This window comes from Bombina bombina, chromosome 3 (genome assembly GCF_027579735.1).
Source record: "Bombina bombina isolate aBomBom1 chromosome 3, aBomBom1.pri, whole genome shotgun sequence".
NCBI lineage: Eukaryota > Metazoa > Chordata > Amphibia > Anura > Bombinatoridae > Bombina > Bombina bombina.
In genome coordinates this window covers 764444977-764469914 of record NC_069501.1, presented here as the reverse complement: position 1 = coordinate 764469914, position 24938 = coordinate 764444977, and the positions used below count along the sequence as shown (strand labels likewise).

General features: G+C 36.8%; 1 long non-coding RNA gene across 1 annotated transcript in view; it reads left to right on the top strand.

Annotated features, from left to right (window-relative positions):
• LOC128653997 (uncharacterized) overlaps positions 1–24616 on the top strand; it is a 48711-nt gene extending 24095 nt beyond the window's left edge. Inside the window, exons 4-5 of the long non-coding RNA XR_008401415.1 lie at positions 19215–19518; positions 24139–24616. This is a non-coding gene — a long non-coding RNA (uncharacterized LOC128653997). The remainder of the gene's footprint in view (positions 1–19214; positions 19519–24138) is intronic.
• The last annotated feature ends 322 nt before the right edge of the window (positions 24617–24938 follow it).

Below are 24938 nucleotides of genomic sequence, written 5' to 3'. Positions count from 1 at the left end.
CCATATCCTAGGACTTTTCTCTCAACATCGGTTATCTGATAGGAGGATAAATTAATTACCGAAAAGTCATTCACTGATACCTGTGCCCCCTGGTATTCCTGTTCTCTCTCACTGGGTACCTCTGAAACTGTACATCTGTTTCCTCTTTCCTCTGTGAATAGCCTCTCCCTCCCCCTCTGGGTTGTTTCTGTGCCCACTGAAAAACCTGTGTATTGGGTCCCATTTCACTGGTCATAGACTCCCTAGTAATACTAGGTTGGGAATAATGAGACCGACCTCTTCTCTGCCTACCTCTCCCACCCCTCTTAGGGATGGTTCCCATATCAGCCCCTTAGGCTCTTTCAGAATGCTTTTAGGCAAAGAGTTTTGTACAGTATTCTCCAATAATTCAGATATCTCTCCCTCAGAGGCTGAGCCTGTCTCATCATCAAAACTAGATGCAAATCTATCTTCATCGGTATGCTCAGGCTCTGAGTCATAGAATATAACCTGTTTAGATCCAATCACTCTGTTGGATTTCTTATTCACCTTATTAGGTTTATAAGATGGAGTAGCCTGTCCCCCACTCTGCGCCATAGATTTATTAGTAGTTTGTGACCAAGCTCTACCTCTCTGCCTTTTACGCCAGATGTAAACCGTACCATTGCTATAATCTTTTTGGTCACGTATGTATTTAGAATGCTTAATATGGATAATTAATTTCTTAGATTCTTCCATAACATTCTTGAGTATAGCATCATATTCTGGATAGATATTACACAATTTATATTTATTCATATCACCCTGTAAAGCAGTTATCTTATTCTTAACCTCTGCCAATAGTAAATCCTTGTATTCAATTAACAAGGATATAAGTTTAAGTGAGCAGTCTGTTAAAGCTTGGTTCCATCTTTCTATAAAACCAGGGTCTTTTACATCATATGTAGGAAATTTGTTAATCCTTAGACCTCTTGGAATCATTGTCATGTTAATATATTTAGATAGAATCCATTTGTCCCACTTGAGTTTTTGTTCTTTTTTCTTTAGATTCTCTAGATCATAAAATAAATCTCCCAAAACAGTGTTAGGTGTATCACTTTCAAACACATCTTTCAATTCCAATGAATCCCAATTCTCTTCATCTGTCTCATTAAGAGAAAAAAATAAATCTGATTGTGACATGTTGTCCATAAATCAGGAAAAAGTGCCAACAGCTACTTTAACTGGTTAATGCTTTAATAATGTAAATATTTGAAGAACTGAGTGTAATCCCACACGAAATAGCTTATATAGGTTAAAACCCTCTGACTCTCATAGAAGAAGTGAGCTGAACTCTAGGTCAGGGTGTAATGTAACAAAAGGAGGAATTGAGCAACTGACTGTGCTCACAGATAAAGAGATCAGGTGTGTATAGTGTGCTAAGGGAGGCTGCCACCTTCGCGGCATGCAGTGTTATAGGATCCTCAATGTATAAACACATCCAAGATAGTCCCCAAATAGACCCAGGATAGAGATGCTTTCTGTATAATTTTCACAGACTTAGAGCTCATAGGCAAAGAGATATTTTCTGATAACTGTTAAAGCAGCGCTCATTGTATAAAGTCAATTGGTAACTGCATGTCCCAAGACAGAGATCTCTATGTCAGTTACTTTTTCACTCACTGTCAGCTTCCCACTTCTGCAATCGATAGCGTAGGGGTGAGAGTATAAAGAAATCACATGCAGTAAAACCTCCAAAGTTAACTGCTACCGTAAGATATCAACAGGAAGATAGATATATATATTAAAACATCCTGGCAGTTATTATGTGTGCTGTAAAGCTGTTAGCGGTAAGCGGATAGGATACTGCCGGGTCCCAAGCTCCAAAAAGCCAAATAAGACAACAGTCCAGGGGCAAAAAACAACAGAGCCAATACTGTAGATATGTACTCACAATACCGGGGATCTGGAGAGTGGTAGTTTCAGGTTGTAGTCCTCAACGCCGGGTGCAGCACAAACAGCTTATTGCCGGATAAACACTGCTCAGCCTCTCACAGTAGCACACTCCTCCTCCAATCAGTGTGAGTCAGCAGGGTCAGCTGGAGCCCAAATCGGCCTGGAGAAAGCCAAACGGAAGTGGAGTCCCAGTACTCCACAGAAATGTAAGAGAAAAAACATGATCCAAGGCTTTGTCCAGGAAAAGGGAAAAACGTTGCACTCAAGTTCAAAACATAAAATGTAGAAAAAAGCCTTTATTATATAAACATAGGATAAAACAGGTCACAAAATGATCTCTGCATAGAGATCTGGTACAAAAGGTCTGACCGGTTTTGGCTCAGAGTGGCCGTAGTCATAGACTGATAACAGGTGTTCAACACAGAGCACCTGATATACCTGTTAACCACTCCCCCAGTGGGAGTGGTGAAAAAATAAAACCAGGTTAAAAACAAACTAGTATCTCAAAGCAGTGCAGATGAAGGAATTAACATATATATATAATACATAATATATGTACATGGGTATAAATAGAACAATTATATAGGGAAATAAGTTAAACACATAAGTAACAAGAGCAATATGCTAAAATGTTACTAAGAATATCGGCAGAGTTATCCTATACAGATATTTATATACAAGTGGGAATGCACATACATAGTGTGATAGTGAAAATAAATTTTGTCAGATACATAACTAAATAATCAAATAATGAGACTTCCATAAAAATAAAGTACAAAAGTAATAAAAATACATATTTTAAATTACTAAAGTACTATATGAAATAGGTGGTTACTCATAAATTAAATACATAATATAACCTGAAGAAATATTTCCACATAATCTAAAGCTAACAGTAGCACCCACAGTAGACTAATATAGGCAACTCTATGCAAGTTAAATAACTAAATAAGATAGTAAAGCATAGCCACTATCTATGCCAAAAATTGATGATGTCAAATTCGGAATTGAAACCCTCAGGCAACAGGCTACCAAGCCTATGTATCCAATAAATCTCCTGTCTAGAGAGAATATGGAACAAATTGCCCCCTCTTGGTGGTCTGGACACTTGTTCTATAGCCTGCCACCTGAGGGTTCCAACGTCTCCCGAATGAACTTCCAAAAAATGCTTAGATAAAGCAGAGACAGCCCTTTCCTGTGAGACATAAGAGAGATGCTCCCTAATTCGCTTGCCCACAGGTCTAGTGGTTCTGCCCACGTATTGTTTGTTACACTCAGTGCACTCAATGAGGTATATGACATATTTGCTGCCACACTTAATGCAACCTCTAGTGTCAAACACTTCTGACGTTCGGGCTGAGGTAAATGTTTTGGAAACATACATGTGGTCACATGACCTACATGTTCTTTTACCACACTTGTAAGTTCCCTTTACCTTCAGCCAGGAGCTGCCACTATCTTTCTGTGGCAGCATACTAGGAGACAAGATGTTACCCAAGGTTAGATTCCTTTTGTAAATAAAGTTACAGCCATCATCCATAATTTTCCTTAGAACCGTGTCACCACGGAGAATAGGCAGGTTCTTCTCAATTACCTTGCAAACTTTATTGAACTGATTAGAAAAGGCCGTAACCAGGGTAGGTTTGAACCTAGAAGAAGGATGATGCATCGATTTGTTTTCTTTTTGCCGACCATGGACACTTTTTCTGTCCATAGCCGACACCTCAGAGAAGGCCCTGTGTATCAAATTCTTAGGGTACCCCCTGTCCTTCAATCTAGATTTTAGTTCCTCACTCTCCCTAAGGAAATCCTCTTCCCGGGAACAATTTCTTTTAATCCGCATGAATTGGACTTTAGCAATGCCTTTGAAGACATGCCGAGGATGACTGCTTCTGGCATGCAACAGCGTGTTCCCAGAAATAGGCTTCCTATAAAGAGATGAGGACACCCCCCTGGTTAGAGCATCAGAACTGAGGGTCACATCCAAATAGTTGACACTGGTCTGATTCCACTCAAAGGTGAAACTCAGGCCCACATTATTAGTGTTGAAAGTGTCAACCAGCGATTTTACTTGATCTTTATTGCCTGACCAGATGACCAACAGGTCATCTATATAGCGAAGATATTTAACAATATACCGAGTATTGTCTCTATTACCTCCAAAGACATGGAACCGCTCCCACCAACCCATAAATAGGTTGGCATAGGAGGGGGCAAACTTGGCCCCCATAGCGGTTCCACGTCTCTGGAGGTAAAATTTTCCTTCGAACATAAAAAAGTTATGCTGGAGTAGAAAATGAACCGCTCTCAGAACGAACTCCCTATGCTCCAAGGAGAGGTCAGTCTCCATTCTCAAAAAGTAAGATACTGCTTTTAGGCCACATTCGTGGGGAATAGAGGAGTACAAGGACACAGCGTCGATAGTAATCCAGCTGTATGCTGACTCCCAAATCACGTCTTCAAGTTTAGAGAGCACATGAGTTGTGTCTTTAACAAAACTTGGCAACTTTTGAACTAGGGGTTGAAGGAATTGGTCCACCCATTTGGAGAGAGGTTCCAATAAGGAGCCAATCCCTGCCACTATTGGCCTACCTTGTACATCCACTAGGCTCTTATGGACCTTTGGAAAGAGGTGGAAGATGGGCACCACAGGACTATCGACCATTAGACAGTCATATGTCTGTTCATCAAAAATGCCCATCTCCACCCCATCATCCAAAAGGTCCCTAAGAATAGCTCTATACTGCATTGTGGGATCCCTGGCTAGTTCCATATAGACCTCAGGATCTTCAAGTTGTCTTAAGGCCTCCTTAATGTACATGTCTTTATCCAGCAAAACCACACTGCCCCCTTTGTCAGACTGACGTATGACCACCTCCTTATTATTCTGTAGGGTCACTACTGCCTCTCTTTCTAGTCTTGACAAATTAGAGTAACGGTCTGATTTGCTGGATTTATCCAGTGCAGTGAGATCTTCAATGACTCTATTGTGAAAAACTTCTAGGCCTTTACCCCTAGTTTGCAACGGATAAAAGTTTGACCTAGATTTCAAATTGTATTGATGGTAGTTGGTTTGCGAGGTGGTTAATCTCGCCTCCTGTGTACCACCCAAATCTTCTAGGTCTGTCAGAGCACAGGCATCACTGAACGATAAGTCAGCTTGACTCCTCTCTTGATCATGTGTAAATGAAGTATCAGGTGCGCTATCAGTAGATGTTGAGAAGAATTTCCACAGGGTAAGGTCCCTTACCATTTTATTTACATCCAATATAGTCTGGAATAGATCAAAGTCCCTGGATGGGACAAAGTTAAGACCATATCCTAGGACTTTTCTCTCAACATCGGTTATCTGATAGGAGGATAAATTAATTACCAAAAAGTCATTCACTGATACCTGTGCCCCCTGGTATTCCTGTTCTCTCTCACTGGGTACCTCTGAAACTGTACATCTGTTTCCTCTTTCCTCTGTGAATAGCCTCTCCCTCCCCCTCTGGGTTGTTTCTGTGCCCACTGATAATTTTGTGACCTGTTTTATCCTATGTTTATATAATAAAGGCTTTTTTCTACATTTTATGTTTTGAACTTGAGTGCAACGTTTTTCCCTTTTCCTGGACAAAGCCTTGGATCATCTTTTTTCTCTTAAATAATAAAACTGTATTGCAAAGTTTTTCATTATGCATGATAAAACCTTTTACTGGGCATTAAATACTGAATTTAATATCTGATTAAGGGCTAGATTACAAGTGGAGTGCTAATTTATCTTCCACCCACAAATGGGCAAATTTGCCAGTTTGCAAGTGCATGATAAATAACCTGCCATTACAAGTGGCGATTATAAAATTAACCAGAGATCAGATCTCTGGTTAATTTTATAAATGTCCCCCAAATGCTCCAAAACTTAAAGGGACAGTTTACTCAAAAAATTTCTCCCCTTTAATTTGTTCCCAATGATCCACTTTACCTGCTGGAGTGTATTAAATTGTTTACAAGTAGCTCCTTTACCCTTATATTGGCATTTGAAATTGTTAATTTAGCATGTGGTATCCCCACCTATTCTGAAAGTTTGTGGCCGCGCGTACCAAGCTATAGATAAGCTTTGTAAACACAGCCAGCAGAAGAAATTACACTCTCAGTGTGATAAAGCAGAGAGAAGGTAATAAAATGTTGATTTTCCATTGTTCTCTCAAAGTTTTGGTGATTGTTTAAAGGACAGATATAAGATAAAGAAGCAGGTATATGTGCACAATGTGATACAGTAATGAGATCTGATTATACCTACAAGCTCAACCTATTTTATTAGGTTGTGGCTTCAAAACACAAAATCAGAGCTTTAATATACAGAAATAAACCTTAAAAGGCTAATTTTCATACATTTTTTACTCTGCAGTTGGTATAAAAAGCAATTGTAAACACATTAAGGGAAAAACTATTTTACAGTATACTGTCCCTTTAAGTGTTAGTTTTCTTTTAAAAAAAAAAAAAAAAAAGTAGTAGCATTTAAAAATAAAATAAAAAAATACACTTAGCAGTTTTTGGGGGCTAAAGTCGGCGGCTGTGGGATGTTAGAAAAAAAAACATCACTGAAAAGTGCCTTTACATTGCGGTCTATGATATCTGAGTGTTCCATGTAAATATATATGTATATGCTTACATACATATATATATATATATATATATATGTGTTAATATGTGTATATACACATATAAACACATAAATATATATGTATATATTCATATACATATATTTATACTCATATACATATATATTTACAATTTGCTGCCATCGCTGCCCGAGCAACCCCCTTCTCTAAGCTAGTTCTCATGCCGTGTCTCACAGTATGAGAACGAAGCTCCCATTGGAGCTTATGGAAGAGCCGTGCTCTCATGAGCACAATGCTTCCCAGCAATGCTAATGCAAGCTCACATTATAATTGACAACATGAGGACCAAAAGTAGTGTACATAATAGTGTACAGAATAGTTACTATTAATACTTGATGTTGAAAATAAATAAATCAATAGATATTCTTTCTATTACACACATCAATTAAAATAAATATAATTATACTGGGGGAGTCTAACTATTAAATGCATTCCATTTGATTATGTCCATTTATAAATATATAAACAAATATGTTACATATTTTGCAAATAATAATCAAAACTTGTTTTTGTAAGCCATTAATATAAGAACAAACCAATCATAAGAAAATAGAATTTCTAGTTTTTAAATAAAATTTACTAGCAGTTTGTAATGATAAGGATTTTAGTAAAACAACAGCCTAACACAGTAATTACAGGGAATTTTGGTACCATAAATATGTAATGAAGCATGGTTATACAACTCTACAAAAATCACTGTGATGAACATATAAATCTACAAACAATAAAACAAGATATATAAAATATTTCCTTAAAAATAAAAAAGAATTTGATGCCTAAAAATTATTCAAATCAGTTACTTTATTCAGCAAATACCTTGCTATATAATTTTATTCCCAAAAATCATCAGTTTCCACCTGGTTTTTAAAAAAATAAAATATAAAAAATATGCTTCTCTCATTCCCAAAAAGCATATCCCATTTGCCCCTTTGGACATTGGTTTAAAATGCTCTACAATAGTCCATCAAAGTAGAATACATAATTCTTGTGATCTTAGTTCTGCATCATGAAAGTGATGTGGTTACATAATCAGGCAACACATCTTAAATTAGAGACTAATGATGGCAGATACTTGCTGGATATACTCAATTCTCCCATACCTTTAGCCTTCTTATCTCTGCTTATGTCCCCCTATGTGACTTTTAAAATTGTTTTATATGTTATGTTGGATGAAATAAACTATCTTTGGTACGTTTTGCCTGGGATATCTTAGACCTATAATAACTCTGTATCATGTGAGTAAGAGCTTGCCAGTTTTGCTGTTGTCCCAAATTGTATTACACTATGGTACATTTTTATTCATTTTGATGTAAAAAGATGTGAACATGAGCTTTAAAAGGATGCAGAGAGTAGCTCTTGGTAACAACAAAAGTTAAAGTTTTATATATATATTTGGCAGTTTCTATAATTTCACTATACATTTGTGGTTGAATGAAGGGGGACATAGTCTATTAGTATAATACATAACATAAGATATTATAGAAACATTATTCTTATTCTTATTATTTTCTAAATATACCAGAATAAAACACACCAATTTGGCTCCAGGTCCCTATGATAGTAAAATAATTAAATATAGGTAATTAACTTGACAGAAAAGGGATGAACCCGACACTAAAAGAATTAGAGGTCTAATAAATATAGATAGGAAAGTACAATATGAAGAAGCAAAGAAGGGTCCATGTACCATGAAATTTGTAATATATGTTTGTAAATAATGATGTAAATATGGTTTAATCTAGGTATGTGTAAATGATCTATGTAACTGTAACAGTCTACTTATTTGAATCACCTTTATGTGTAGGCCTGCAAGTTTATCGGCTTCTGTGATATTAAATTCTACTTCATGTTTTCAAAACACTCAATTGGACACTTATCTTGACATACAATATCAAAATTCATCCCTAAAATTGAAGCAGAGGTTTTATCATGAAGGGAACAAAGCAGGGACAGCTAAAGTCATTCATTCATGAACTTAAAACTCAACAAAACACCATAGCTCAAACAACCCCCAGAAATACTAGATCAATTCCACCAATACTATTCTAAATTATATCATATCTACAACAATCCCATAAGCCAAGATACAGATAATAGCGATTCTCTCCAAACATATTTAACTTCTTGCAATCTCCCTACACTCACTTCAGTACAGAGTGGATCGCTAGAATCCCCAATAACACCAATGTAAATCGCAGCAGCTATCAAAGACCTAACACCTGGAAAAAGCCCAGGTCCTGATGGATTCTCTGCTAAATATTATCAGCTCTTTGCCCCAATCCTTATACCTTATTTACTTACTTTAAACAATAATATCTCATCCTCTAACCCTTTCCCACCTTCAATGCTAGAAACGCACATTGTAGTTCTGCCCAAACCAGGTAAGAACCAGATACTCCTCAAATATTTGCCCCATCTTCCTATTGAATATAGACGCAAAAATCTTTGCAAAGATTATGGCATCCCGTTTGAACAACTTACTCCCTCAATTGATACACTTTTATCAAGTAGGCTTCACCCCTTGTAGAGAGGCCCGGGATAATACTATAAAAATCATCAATCTGATAGAATATACAGTAAAAACTAACACTTCAACAATCTTCGCGTCCATAGACGTGGAGAAAGCTTTCAACTGATTAAACTGGAACTTCCTTAAAGGGGTAGTCAAGTCCAAAAAAAAACTTTCATGATTCAAATAGGGCATGTCAATTTAAACAACTTTCTTTATTTTATCATCAATTTTACTTTGTTCTCTTGGTATTCTTAGTTGAAAGCTAAACCTAGGAGGTTCATATGCTAATTTCTTAGACCTTGAAGGCCGTCTCTAAGCTGAATGTATTTTGACCACTAGAGGGTGTTAGGCCATCTGTGTCATATAGATAACATTGAGCTCATGCACGTGAATATACAGAGGAGTGAGCACTGATTGGCTAAAATACAAGTCTGTCAAAAGAGCTGAAATAAGGGGGCAGTCTTCAGATACTTAAATACAAGGTAATTACAGAGGTAAAAAAGTATATTATTATAAATGTGTTGGTTATGTAAAACTGGGAAATGGGTAATTAAGGGATTATCTATCTTTTAAAACAACAACAATTCTGAAGTTGACTGTCCCTTTAAAAAGATATTAATCAAATTTGGTTTCCGGAATCCTTTATTTTGAAAATAATGCCTTTGTATAGCACTCCAAATGCTAAAATAAAATTAAATCACTTGCTATCATGCCCCTTCACAAGACAGGGATGCCCGTTATCCCCACTTTTATTTGCCTTGGCCATGGAAGACCTAGCAGCTAGGATCAGAAACAACAAAAAATGGGGCGGAGCTAACATCAGACGAGGCAAGACGTGTAATCCATGGGCTCCTGTAAAATTAACAAATATTAAGCCTAGTAGAACGTATAATTTCCCTTTTTTTTTATTTAGTTTGGGCTCTTTGCTTGAGAAGGGAAGAAAGTAACCCTATAACAGCCTCATTCAGCGAAACCGTGAATATTGGCTACAGCACTGACTGGGGAGCACGTCGCCTGTTAAAACCACGAGGCAGATTTGACAACCGGCCGTTTGGTTATGGCAGATCTATATGAACAGTTGCTGGCATTACTCGAAACTTTTGAGGAGAGGATGGATTGTTGTTTTTACGACCTACTATCTACGATTAAGGAACTGAGGGAGGAAGAGATAGACCCGATATCCAAGATGGCGACTTCTCTGGATTGTATTGAGAATACTAAGACCTCCCGGTACAATGTAAGAGCACCCATCCCACTGCCGGAGGCACTACAGGCCCGCACTGAGTCCTCTCCACATGCTACTCTACCGACTACAATTGCAGGTTTCAGAGAGGTGAAGTGCCACTTCACTCCGGTCTCACTTAGAAATGAGGCGAGTATATCCTTGCCACTTACATGCGATGCACATCCTCCCACTGAGAGTGAGTACACTGATGCTAGAATGGCCTCGACTGTTGCTAAATCAGCTGTGGAACCTAACTATACTAAGGGCCCGCTTGAGATAGATAGGGATCTCCAGACACCGCTCAATGTAGCCCAGCTCACACAGATCTCATGTGCTGCAGATCTGACGCCATTCACGCCATTCACGAGTCCACACTTCATAACACCCCAACTCCATTCAACCAGCCCTGGACAGCCACCGGGAGATCTGAAATGTATATTCATCCCATTGACAGGTTGCAAGTCTGTCACCGCTTACCCTATGCATGGACTCCAGTTATTAACTGCGCACCATTATCTACTCTGGCACAAACAGGATCTAATAAATACATTCTTGCTCCCTTCAGAGAATCAGGAGCTAGGACCGCAACCTGCACTAAGGCTCATCGGCAGTAAAGGTCTAAAGAGAGGTGTGGGTTGAAGCGGTGGGGTCGTTGGCTATGTTGACTTCTACATAGTTAACATTGTTAGATGGCCTGGTTAATACGGTTCCCCTCTGGTCTTACTTACCCCTTCTCACTACCCAGCTTGTCCTATATACTCACAGTAACTGTATCTGATAGCTCCCACCTTTTGTGGATCTAACCTCCCTCATCATAAGATATTATCTGATTTTGTTCTCAGGCCACTGTACTTAGTTTGGGGAATACTGGACTTTATGTTTATATGTCAACTTATAAGACTTTGATAACTACTTCTAATTTGTAGCCCACGCTGGGAAGAATGAGTGGACTTGTGTGACAAATATTAAGTCAAAAGCAACCAACTATGCTGTATATCAATCTTATGTTCACATTGTCACCTTTGACTTTTAGTTTTATCATCACTGTTTTCTATGCGCTAACATGTTGGGGTAATAATAGACATGCCCTATTGTACACCGTTATGATGTATTTTATATCTACCTACACTTAACTATTGATGTTATAAGATACCTATTTTTAATTACTATATAATAGAAATACCGTTTCCAGTCAGGAGTTATCATTCAAATTGTTATATGCAGAAATACAGTATTTGCTAGAGTCCAAAATCTTTTATAAAATGTCTGCTGTATGCACTCCATACTTAGCATTATTCTATACATAAGGCTAACTTACTAAGTTAATATTGGATATTATATATATAATCTGCACTCAGTTTTGAAAATGAGTAATGGGTATACCAGGTTGTCAGTATCCCTGCTGACCACCTCAGATCTATGTGTTCCCAAGTTTTATTTTTATATCTATCTGTGACAGGCTTAGATGTATACCTATATATGTTTCAGAGAAAGCAGACTAACTGATGATTATTACCTTACATATGTGCGTGTGTGTATATGTTAATATGTGCATATATGTGTGGGTATATATATTTACTCTAACTGGATCAGTTCTAATGCCCACCCAAATATTACGGTTAGTCCACTTACTGAAATAGTAGTTGATAGTACTTATTAGCTAGTCTTGCACTTATCTCAATCACATATAGCTTTACAAATTATTTAGCACATTTAATATTCAGCTGCCAGTTGTATTGGTTGTCAAGAGGCCTCATGATTATATATGTATGGATAACTAGACTCCCGTAGTCATAACTATGTACAGTATATATGTTTGAAGGAGTCCTATTTTCTACTTTTAATACCTGCGCTTTGCCAGCGGCCGAGGCAGGGCTGTAGGTACAGTTTTAGGATAACTTAGCTCCTTCTATTCTATTTACTATTACATCTTAGTGGTGTGAGTATATTCCTAAAGAAATCGCAAAGGTAAATTTAAGTTGTACATGCTACTTAGCCTATCCTATGGTGTCAGACTCCATTGCATCTTACATAGGTACAAACTATGTATTGCTAAATCTGTATATACCATGCACCCTTAGTGCTTCTATTGTGAAAGAATCCAAGATATCTCACTGTTTTTCACCCTCACTTTCACCCTTACTTATAGCGTAACTAAAAAAGAAAAAAAAAAAAAAAAAAACCTCAGAGACCTAAACATGCCCAGGAGTGTAACATTTTATATAGCTCCGCCCCCCCATCCCCACCCTCCCCCTTACCTTATTTTAAGCGGCTCTTGCCCGCTGCATCCCCCACCCATTTTCTTGCTAACTAGCTAAGCTCACTATCTATACGCAATAAACTTAATATGAGGAAACTGTATATTAACTATTATTCCTTAGAAATCACGAGATAGGTTCCTACTAATCTGCTAATACGTCAGCCTTCTCCATTATACCAGACAATTTTTATTTTACCTGAGCCTTAGCTACCATACTCTATTATATATTAAAAATGAGGTTACTATTAATACAACTCAACGTTGGGTAACACATTGTCCATAGTCTTTCTATGTAACTTTGTTTGTAGAGTATTACCTATTAACTTAAGTTCATCCTGCAGCATAGATTGAACATAGATTTCTCATGTAGATGCGAGCCAATATGCTGCCTATGTTACATATATTGTTGACCTATATTGTTTGCTCTTAGAGGTTTATCTCTCCATCTTGTTTCATAACCTAACTGTATAATGCAATGTTGAGCTGTTGCTCATATAATCTATGTATATTGTGGAAACCTCAATAAAAAAATATATTTAAAAAAAAAAAAAGAAACAACAAAAATTTTTCGGCATTAAAATAAATGAGAAAGAATATAAAATCTCTCTATATGCCGATGATATATTCATGACCATTACTAACACGTTGATATCCATTAAAGAACTAAATACTGAGTTTCAAATATATAGCAATTTCTTGATTTTTTAAATAAACGCTTTTAAAATAAGAATTTATGGGTATAGAAACACCAGAAACAATTATTAACCAAATAACAACAAAATACTCATATAAACGTCAGAAGAACTCATTAAAATATTTGGGTATACAAATAACTAGAAACCCACAACAATTATTCAATGCAAACTATCAACCACTGTTGAAAAATATACAAGAGCTACATTCTATTTGAAACTCAGTTAGGCAGACTACATGCTGTAAAAATGACCATTCACCGATAAATATTGTACATATTCCAAACAGAAACAACAGAAACAATTGAACTACCTAAAACATTCCTCAATAAGCTTCAAAGCACACAAAATACGTATCTTGAAATAATAAACACCCTAGAATTTCCAAACCAATTATTTACAGACCTAAATCTAAAGAGGGCCTAGGTATGCCAAATCTCCAATACTATCACACAGCAGGAACACTTTCACGGGTTATAGACTGATGCAAACACACTAACCATAAGGAGTGGATACAAATAGAACATGATTTAGCACAAAAAACACAGCTATGAGCTAGTTGCTGGCTCCCTCATATACAGTACATAGATCCCTAAACCCCTTAACAGCTACAATAATTCCCTAATATCTCAATCATCCCTTTACCAGTGACACCACTAAGAAATAACCCGGAATTTCATATATCCCCTACTAGCCCTTATGTGAAAATGATGACATTACAGGATGCAACCCCGAGTTATTCTATTTTAAAAAAACAGTACACTCAAACCTAAAGCTGAATTACAGGAACATTATGGAAGCTATTTCACACCTTGGTTCAAATACTTTCAACTTAATCACTACATCACCTCACACAATAAAAACAGGCAAATCTACAGACCGTTAACATTATTTGAATCCATGTGTAACTCCCCGAGTGTGTTCAAACATAAAAATGAAAACAAGACACAGGTTAATGTACAAGGGGAGAAAATAAAAGTTTTGTTCCCATGTTCTGACTGAAAATCCTGCCAAGTGAAAAAACAAAGACAGTACAAGTAACTAAAACAAATAGGACTTTTAGAATGAGAAATATTAAAAGATGCACAGATAAGGATATTATATATGTGTTTGTGCCATCTCCAGTATCTGGGTCAAATGAGTAGGCTGTTAAAGGACAGAGGGTTAAATTACAAGTGAGGCAGTATTTTTTTTTCCCAATTGCGAAAACTCTGCTAGCTTTTTTGCTCTTGTCGGGTTGCGTTTGTATTGCAAGTTAAATTAAAGTTATTTTACGCAAACGGTAACCCGGATAGAGCAAAAATCTTACACCTGAGATCACACAAACATGATTGCATTTTCGCATTCCCCATGGAAGTTAATGGAGAAAAATTGTTAAAAAAAATAACTAACACTCATTGCGCAAACAATATAGCATATTCACATTAGCAAATGTCAAATATTTACAGTAAATACGTAGTTAAAATCTTTATTAAATATGAATATTGCATAAATATGTTTTAGCATGTTTTCATCTAGTTAATGGTAAAGGGTTCTTATACACTTATATATGTATGTCTATAAGTGTGAACATATATTTTTATGCGTTTATATGTGTATATTTGTATGTCAATAAAACTATACAATTATAAATACATTAACATATATGTACACATAAATAAAGTCCTTTGGCAAGATCGCATATCTTTGAGCCCTTATAACATTTTTGTGCAATATATTTTATTTTCAAAATTTGTATTAGAGTGTTAATATGAGTGTACTTTTTAATGTATTTTTGAAGTTTTTTGTGCAACTTTTATGTTTTGGAAAATAGCCACAGCTCTGAGATCATGGTAAGGATTGAAGCGTAAATTGTGATTTCGCTCAACTTGTAAAATCAGCGCAATTAAAAAAACTCACATAAAGGCGATATTGTTTGTGCAAAACAGTTAGTGCCTCACTTGTAATCTAGCCCAGAATTAGAGAGCATATTTGGCAACTTGAGAAAGGTAATACTTATATTGTCCTGTACAAACATTTCAGAGGGGTTCTTGGTAGAAACAGTAAAGATAAGATACTTTGGGGTGTTAAAAAAGTTAGATCTGACTGACAGACTTTGAAAAAATTATTCTTATGAATGAAGCCAAACTAATATATGAGTATGAAACCCTCCTTACCTCAGGTCTAAATTCTGAACTTGAGTTAAATATATTTCACGATATATGATATAAATAAATTTAGTCTTATAATGTTCTTATTTATTTTAAATAATATGTATGTGTACCATACATACTTTATACAGTTGCAGATGTTTTGATGTAATTTTAGGTTTGTCATACACATTTTATTGTTGTTTGTAGGTCTGACCCTAATAGAAACCTTACTTCTTAATAATTTCCATGTAGTACTTGTAAGTATCACTCTCTACATTCATAAACTTAGGCTATAGATTCCCTCAGTAAAATTGAATACCATTTAAGTATAACTTTTTAATCATATAAGAGAGGTAGAGGAAGTGTATATAGGTTTCAATTCCATATGTAATCTAAATAATTTTTTGTTAATGAATTTTAGTAATATAAACTTGTAAATCGAAATTTGAGCATTATAAGTTTATATGATAAGTTATCTAAATGGAAGATCAACTGTTGCATTGATAAGGTTTGGCTTCATTCTGTTAAAAATGTTTTTTTAATTTAAAATAATTCTTATCTTTTCATTTTGTAACAAGGCAGTTTAAAGAAGGTGTATAGCCTAGTGGTCTATTGATTCTTTTATGCAGGGGAGAAATATGAGACGCAAGTTCAAATCCACATATGACCGTCTTACAAAAAGACTACGGCTAGATTACGAGTTTTGCGCTAAGCTGAAAAAGCAGCGTTAACAGGTCCTAACGCTGCTTTTTCACTACCGCTGCTATTTAGGGGCACCGCACACTTTTTTCGCCTTACCGCAAACCAACTTACGTAAAGTTCGTAAACCCTTTTTTCTATGGGATTTCCATAGTGCTGGTATTACGAGTTTGTCCTGGGAGGCCAAAAAGTGAGCGGTACACACTACCCCGTCAAGATTCCTAATGCTTTTTAAAGTCAGTAGTTACGACTTTTACACTACAACACTATAGCATAAAACTCATAACTAAAGTGCTAAAAAGTACACTAACAGCCATAAACTACCTATTAACCCCTAAACCCAGGCCCTCCCGCATTGCAAACACTAAAATAAAAATATTAACCCCTAATCTGCCGCTCCAGACATCGCCGCCACTATAATAAACATATTAACCCCTAAACCGCAGCACTCCCGCCTTGCAAACAATAGTTAAATATAATTAACCCCTAATCTGCCACCCCTAACATCGCCGCAACCTACATTATACTTATTAACCCCTAATCTGCCATCCCCAAAGTTGCCGCCACTATTCTAAATTTATTAACCCTTTAAACCTAAGTCTAGTCCTAACCCTAACACCCCCTAACTTAAATATAATTGAAATAAATCTAAATAAAATTACTATCATTACCTAAATTATTCCTATTTAAAACTAAATACTTACCTGTAAAATAAACCCTAAGATAGCTACAATATAACTAATAGTTACATTGTAGCTATCTTAGGGTTTATTTTTATTTTACAGGCAAGTTTGTATTTATTTTAACTAGGTAGAATAGTTACTAAATAGTTATTAACTATTTAATAACTACCTAGCTAAAATAAATACAAATTTACCTGTAAAATAAATCCTAACCTAAGTTACAATAACACCTAACACTACACTGCAATTAAATAAATTCCCTACATTAAATACAATTAAATAAATTAAATTAGCTAAATCACAAAAGACCCCCACTAAATTACAGAAAATAAAAAACTAATTACAAGATCTTTAAACTAATTACACCTAATCTAAGAGCCCTATCAAAATAAAAAAGCCCCCAAAAAACTACCAATAGCCCTTAAAAGGGCCTTTTGCGGGGCATTGCCCCAAAGAAATCAGCTCTTTTACCTGTAAAAAAAAAAATACAAACAACCCCCCCAACAGTAAAACCCACCACCCACCAACCCCCCAAATAAAAACCTAACTAAAAAAACCTAAGCTCCCCATTGCCCTGAAAAGACCTTAAAAGGGCATTTAGCTCTATTGTGGGCCAAAGCCCTAACCTAAAAAATAAACCCACTCAATGCACCTTTAAAAAATCCTAACACTAATCCCAGAAGATTCATTTACTGGGAGAAGTCTTCCTCCAAGCGGCAAGATGTCCTTAACGAAGCCGGCAGAAGTGGTCCTCCAGATGGGTAGAAGTCTTCATCCAATCAGCCAATAGGATTGAGCTCCCATTCTATTGGCTGATTGGAACAGCCAATAGAATGCCAGCTAAATCCTATTGGCTGATTGCATCAGCCAATAGGATTTTATCTACCTTAATTCCTATTGGCTGAAAGAATTCTATCAGCCAATCGGAATCTAAGGGACGGCATCTTGGATGACATCACTTAAAGAGATATTTATTCCGAAGAAGACGTCGTTTGAAGAGGATGCTCCGCGCCGGATGTCTTGAAGATGGACCCGCTCCGCAACGGAAGGATGAAGATAGAAGATGCCGTCTGGATGAAGACTTCTGCCCGTCTGGAGGACCACTTCTGTCCGTCTGGAGGACCACTTCTGCCGGCTTTGTTAAGGACATTTTGCAGCTTGGATGAAGACTTCTCCCGGTAAGTGAATCTTCGGGGGTTAGTGTTAGGTTTTTTTAAGGGCTATTGGTAGTTTAGTTTAGTCTAGGGTTTTTTTTTATTTTGGGGGGGCTTTTTTATTTTGATAGGGCTCTTAGATTAGGTGTAATTAGTTTAAAGATCTTGTAATTTGTTTTTTATTTTCTGTAATTTAGTGGGGGTTTTTTGTGATTTAGCTAATTTAATTTAATTTATTTAATTGTATTTAATCTAGGTAATTTATTTAATTAACTGTAGTGTTAGGTGTTATTGTAACTTAGGTTAGGTTTTATTTTACAGGTGAATTTGTATTTATTTTAGCTAGGTAGTTATTAAATAGTTAATAACTATTTAGTAACTATTCTACCTAGTTAAAATAAATACAAACTTGCCTATAAAATAAAAATAAACCCTAAGATAGATACAATGTAACTATTAGTTATATTGTAGCTAGCTTAGGGTTTATTTTACAGGTAAGTATTTAGTTTTAAATAGGAATAATTTAGTTAATGATAGTAATTGTATTTAGATTTTTTTAAAATTATATTTAATTTAAGGGGTGTTAGAGTTAGGGTTATACTTAGGTTTAGGGGTTAATAAATTTAGTATAGTGGCGGTGACATTGGGGGCGGTAGACTAGGGGTTAATAAATGTAGGTAGGTTGCGGCGACATCGGGGAGGGAGATTAGGGGTTAATAAATATAATGTAGGTGTCGGCGATGTTGGGGGCAGCAGATTAGGGGTTCATAAATATAATGTAGGTGGCGGCGATGTCCGGAGCGGCAGATTAGGGGTTAATAAGTAATGTCTATAATCATAAACATATATATTTTCAGTTTAAACAGTCCCCATAGACCGCTATATAAAGGCATTTTTACTGCCTTTTTTTTTTTCTAACACCCCAAATCCCCTCATTTTAACTCCTTATAATTGATTAACAGGCGCATGTTAAATTAAGGCTCCACTTGTAATCTAGCTCTAAATGTGTAAGAATATAAAATAAAAAAACCTACATTTGACAGACATTTTGAGGAGGCTTTCACAGTGATGTTAACATACCTTCACTTGTGCACAATAAAGAAGGTCAATATGAAAAGTGGAAAAAAAGCCAAAAAAAACCCCCCTGATAGCATTTTACTAATGTACGCTAACCTAACATGAAATTTGAATATTTAACATTACAGTGTTCTGCGCATAGCAAAATATGTTCTATTTGTTCTTAAATACATATTTCTTTATATATATGATTTTTTTTTTGTAGAGTATATATCTATACCGATATGTAAAAGAAGAAACAGCAGGGACTTGCGTTCACACCTCTATAAGCATATTGTAAAAGGAGGATCCGCACTCACTGGACCTGTAAATGTCCAACATTGTTGAAGCAAATAATGTGGGTTTCTGGAGCTGAAGATATCTCATGGGAGAGTTGACTTGCAACAAGGGACTCTCTTCTCACCATCAGACAAGACGCAACTACGACAAGACCGGCGGGAGGGACATAATTTTGGTCCTGATTTCTCACTGAATGCCACAATTACCTCATAGGATTGAGGTTAATTTCGGTAAGCATATTGGCTTTCATTCATCCCTTTCTAGTTATAGATATAGGTATTGTGGGCAAAGTAAGTAATTGGGTAATCCTAGCATTATGAAATGTAAGCGCAAAAGGTATTCTCTCTAATGTTACCCACAATGTGCATGGACGGTAAATAATGGAAAGTTCAAAGTAAGCAACACCTTATTGCTGCCGGACTCACCCGCTCCTCAGTGCTGAACTCCACTAAGTGGAGTGTGCTGTCTCCCCTCACTCACTGCCGTAGTCGTCCGGTCCTGGGGTGTGGGAGCTTCAAGCCTGCCCTCTTATTCTCCGGGTAGATAGAAGGTGCAAGTCCCAATGTCTGCTACTCCGGTCCTGGCATAAGGCTGCAAAACCCAAACAAACCCTCCTCAGACGTCCTCGAGAGTGAGGGGGGCGTGGTCCTTGTACACGTCCTCTCTGGACAGGAAGTGATGAAGCTTGATTGTAGCTGCGGGTAGTTCCCGGTGCAGCAGTTAGACAGGGAAAGTGAGGATTATTCTCCTCTGGAGGTGCTACCACGCTTGTAGGTCAATAAGAACAGAAAAGGCAAAAAAGGGTAGCGGAGCACCAATCCAATATAGTAAAAAAAAAAAAAAATCTTTATTTGAAATCAGGATAAAACAGAAAAACGACAGGGTGCCATTATCCAAAAGGAGTCAGCTCCTACAGCTGCTGACATGTTTCGGCTGTTGCCGTTATCAAAGCTGCTTGTCTGTGCAGGTGTAATCCTGCCCTTTAAAAGAAATGAACATTGACTCCTATTGGATAATGGTTAATTACACATTTGAAAATTAACCAGTTCCTTACTTCAGGATATAATGACAATAATAATGCCCTGTGACTAAGACAAATCTGAACAAAAAATATATATATACTACCTATAAATGCATAAGTCCCTAAATAAACATAATAGAAAAAGAACCTTAAGTGTTTAATTATGCAAATGTCTAAATGTACAATGAGCTCTATGAGACTTCTATAATGTACTGACACAAGTCTGGGAGAGTGCAGGGAAACCAAATATATAGGTAAATGTAGACATGATAGTAAGCATCAATAACTGGGAAAGTTTCCACATACTCTTGGGTTAAACATGTCCCTGAAGATAAAATGTGGAAACACTATGTGTGCATCTATATGGCAGAGACAAAAACCAAAGCAGAAATGTACAGCAAAGAGCCTTTTATTTCTTGTTTTTAACTCTTACTATTATTGCAGAGCAGAAAGTGACTATGATTTCAGATAACTATATGATAATTCAAAGTTAACTGCAATTTCAAGCAGGAAGGAATTTATTACATTTATATTTAAAAAAAATTAAAAGTAAAAAGTTCATATGATCTGGGAAAACCAAATTAATTAAAATTTTTGTTAAATTTTAAATTTTCGAGTGAGGGGTTAATTTGAAGTAGAAAAGCTAAAGTACAGAGTCCCTCTGTGGTGAGCACAATTTATGTGCTTAATAAATTTGTATTTATAATTGTAAATGAGAGAATGTACAAATGAAATAGTGGGAGGGGTTATTTTTCAGGTCCAATTTACTCCCAATGGTTAATTAAATCACACATGGAGTTAAGGCCTGAGGGGTATCGCAATTTAAATATCCAAAAAATCTCACGTTTGGACAAGATTTTGTCCCTGTCCACCCCTCTTGGTGATTTGGTAATTTGTTCAATGCAGGTCCAACGAAAAGTGTCAGAACTTTTACCATGTAAATTGGTAAAATGTTGGATCAAGGGGGTGGTAGCTGTGCCTGTCCTGATATTAGAGAGATGCTCTCTAATTCTTGACCTGACCTCTCTGGTCGTGAGGCCTACGTATTGTTTTGCACATGAAGTGCAAGTGTTTTTTTAAAAAAAGCTCATGAGCCTTGTGGATGATGGTGTTGAGGGAGGTTTCATAGATGAGGATACTGCTGATTATCTTCTAGTAACTAACCCCACCATTCCAGTCTTCTATCTATTGCCCAAGGTTCACAAGTCCTTGGACAATGTGACTGGCCGACCAATTGTCAGCGGCATAGGTTCGCTCCTTGAACATACCTCAGAGTGGTTAGATAAAATTCTACAACCGATGGTATTAGAACTTTGGAGCTACCTAAGGGACACTATGCATGTCCTAAAATTGCTGGAAGACTTAGAGTGGAGGGAGGAATATATTTGGCTCACGGTAGACGTGAAATCATTATACTCATCTATACACCACAACAAAGGGTTACAAGCAGTAAGGTACTATTTAAACAAGTACTTTGGTGAAGATCCAGATTACTGCGAGTATGTGACACAAGTGACCGAGTTCTTGCTTTCACATAACTATTTCGAGTTTGAGGGGGTGTTCTACCTCCAGATTTGTGGGACTGCAATGGGGGCCAAGTTTGCCCCCTCCTACGCCAACCTTTTCATGGGTTGGTGGGAGCAGGACCACATATTTGGAGGTGGGAACCCCCTCTGCTCGAATATAGTTTTTTACAGGAGGTTCATTGATGACCTCCTGTTCATTTGGAGGGGCACTGATAGTGAACTGTTGGATTTTGTGGAGCTTCTGAACATCAATGATTTGGGACTGAGTTTCACCTCAGAATCCAATCGGACAACCATTAACTACCTGGATGTCACTCTTTCAGGTGTTGCAGGGGAGAGGGTGTGCACCACGGTATACAGAAAGCCAATTTCAGGCAACACCCTGTTACATGCCAACAGTTGCCACCCCAAAGCCGTATTTAGAGGCATTATCAAGGGCCAATTCATTCGTTTAAAACGTAACTGTTCAGAACCGGCACTCTTTGAGAAGGAAGCCGCTCAACTCTCTCAAAGACTCTTATGCAGGGGGTATAAGAAAGATCTGATAGCCTCAGCATTTGAAGAGGTAAAAACCATAAATAGAAAAAATCTTTTGAAACCAAAAGGTAAAAATAAATGTAACAACAAGGGAGCCATAAAGGATGATCTTTTCTTTGTTACTCATCATTCTGAACAATACCCGCAGGTTTGTGAAATTATCAAAAAACACTTTGACATGCTGAAGGCGGATAAGGATTTAGCCAATCTATCCGTGAAATCATGCCATTTCACATACCGGCGCAGTAAAACCATAGGGAATATGGTAGCCCCTACCAGAATTTCCACTAACAGGGTTCTAGAGACGTCTTCCTGGCTGACCCAGAAAAGCATGTTTAAATGTCATTTCAGAGACTGTGTGGCTTGTGAAAAGGTGGAGTTAGGGAGCACTTTTTGCTCCACGGTAACAGGACAGGTATTCACGAAAAACATGTGTCTCAATTGTAGGTCCATCTATACTATCTACCTTGCCACTTGCACTTCATGTGCAAAACAATACGTAGGCCTCACGACCAGAGAGGTCAGGTCAAGAATTAGAGAGCATCTCTCTAATATCAGGACAGGCACAGCTACCACCCCCTTGATCCAACATTTTACCAATTTACATGGTAAAAGTTCTGACACTTTTCGTTGGACCTGCATTGAACAAATTACCAAATCACCAAGAGGGGTGGACAGGGACAAAATCTTGTCCAAACGTGAGATTTTTTGGATATTTAAATTGCGATACCCCTCAGGCCTTAACTCCATGTATGATTTAATTAACCATTGGGAGTAAATTGGACCTGAAAAATAACCCCTCCCACTCTTTCATTTGTACATTCTCTCATTTACAATTAAATAGTTAATAACTATTTAGTAACTATTCTACCTAGTTAAAATAAATACAAACTTGCCTATAAAATAAAAATAAACCCTAAGATAGATACAATGTAACTATTAGTTATATTGTAGCTAGCTTAGGGTTTATTTTACAGGTAAGTATTTAGTTTTAAATAGGAATAATTTAGTTAATGATAGTAATTGTATTTAGATTTTTTTAAAATTATATTTAATTTAAGGGGTGTTAGAGTTAGGGTTATACTTAGGTTTAGGGGTTAATAAATTTAGTATAGTGGCAGTGACATTGGGGGCGGTAGATTAGGGGTTAATAAATGTAGGTAGGTTGCGGCGACATCGGGGGAGGGAGATTAGGGGTTAATAAATATAATGTAGGTGTCGGCGATGTTGGGGGCAGCAGATTAGGGGTTCATAAATATAATGTAGGTGGCGGCGATGTCCGGAGCGGCAGATTAGGGGTTAATAAGTAATGTCTATAATCATAAACATATATATTTTCAGTTTAAACAGTCCCCATAGACCGCTATATAAAGGCATTTTTTACTGCCTTTTTTTTTTCTAACACCCCAAATCCCCTCATTTTAACTCCTTATAATTGATTAACAGGCGCATGTTAAATTAAGGCTCCACTTGTAATCTAGCTCTAAATGTGTAAGAATATAAAATAAAAAAACCTACATTTGACAGACATTTTGAGGAGGCTTTCACAGTGATGTTAACATACCTTCACTTGTGCACAATAAAGAAGGTCAATATGAAAAGTGGAAAAAAAGCCAAAAAAAAACCCCCTGATTGCATTTTACTAATGTACGCTAACCTAACATGAAATTTGAATATTTAACATTACAGTGTTCTGCGCATAGCAAAATGTGTTCTATTTGTTCTTAAATACATATTTCTTTATATATATGATTTTTTTTTTGTAGAGTATATATCTATACCGATATGTAAAAGAAGAAACAGCAGGGACTTGCGTTCACACCTCTATAAGCATATTGTAAAAGGAGGATCCGCACTCACTGGACCTGTAAATGTCCAACATTGTTGAAGCAAATAATGTGGGTTTCTGGAGCTGAAGATATCTCATGGGAGAGTTGACTTGCAACAAGGGACTCTCTTCTCACCATCAGACAAGACGCAACTACGACAAGACCGGCGGGAGGGACATAATTTTGGTCCTGATTTCTCACTGAATGCCACAATTACCTCATAGGATTGAGGTTAATTTTGGTAAGCATATTGGCTTTCATTCATCCCTTTCTCATGGCTTGATCACAGTTGAGTATACATTGGCTCTCACCTATCACTCTCTCACAGTTTGATCACAGTAAAGTGTATATAACTGAGTGGGACTGCAACCTTGGACATATACTTTGTTCTAAAAAAAGACTTTCTTCTAGTGCGCTTTTGTGTAATTTATCTTGCTTTCATTTTATATATATATATATATATATATATATATATATATAGTTATAGATATAGGTGTTGTGGGCAAAGTAAGTAATTGGGTAATCCTAGCATTATGAAATGTAAGCGCAAAAGGTATTCTCTCTAATGTTACCCACAATGTGCATGGACGGTAAATAATGGAAAGTTCAAAGTAAGCAACACCTTATTGCTGCCGGACTCACCCGCTCCTCAGTGCTGAACTCCACCAAGTGGAGTGTGCTGTCTCCCCTCACTCACTGCCGTAGTCGTCCGGTCCTGGGGTGTGGGAGCTTCAAGC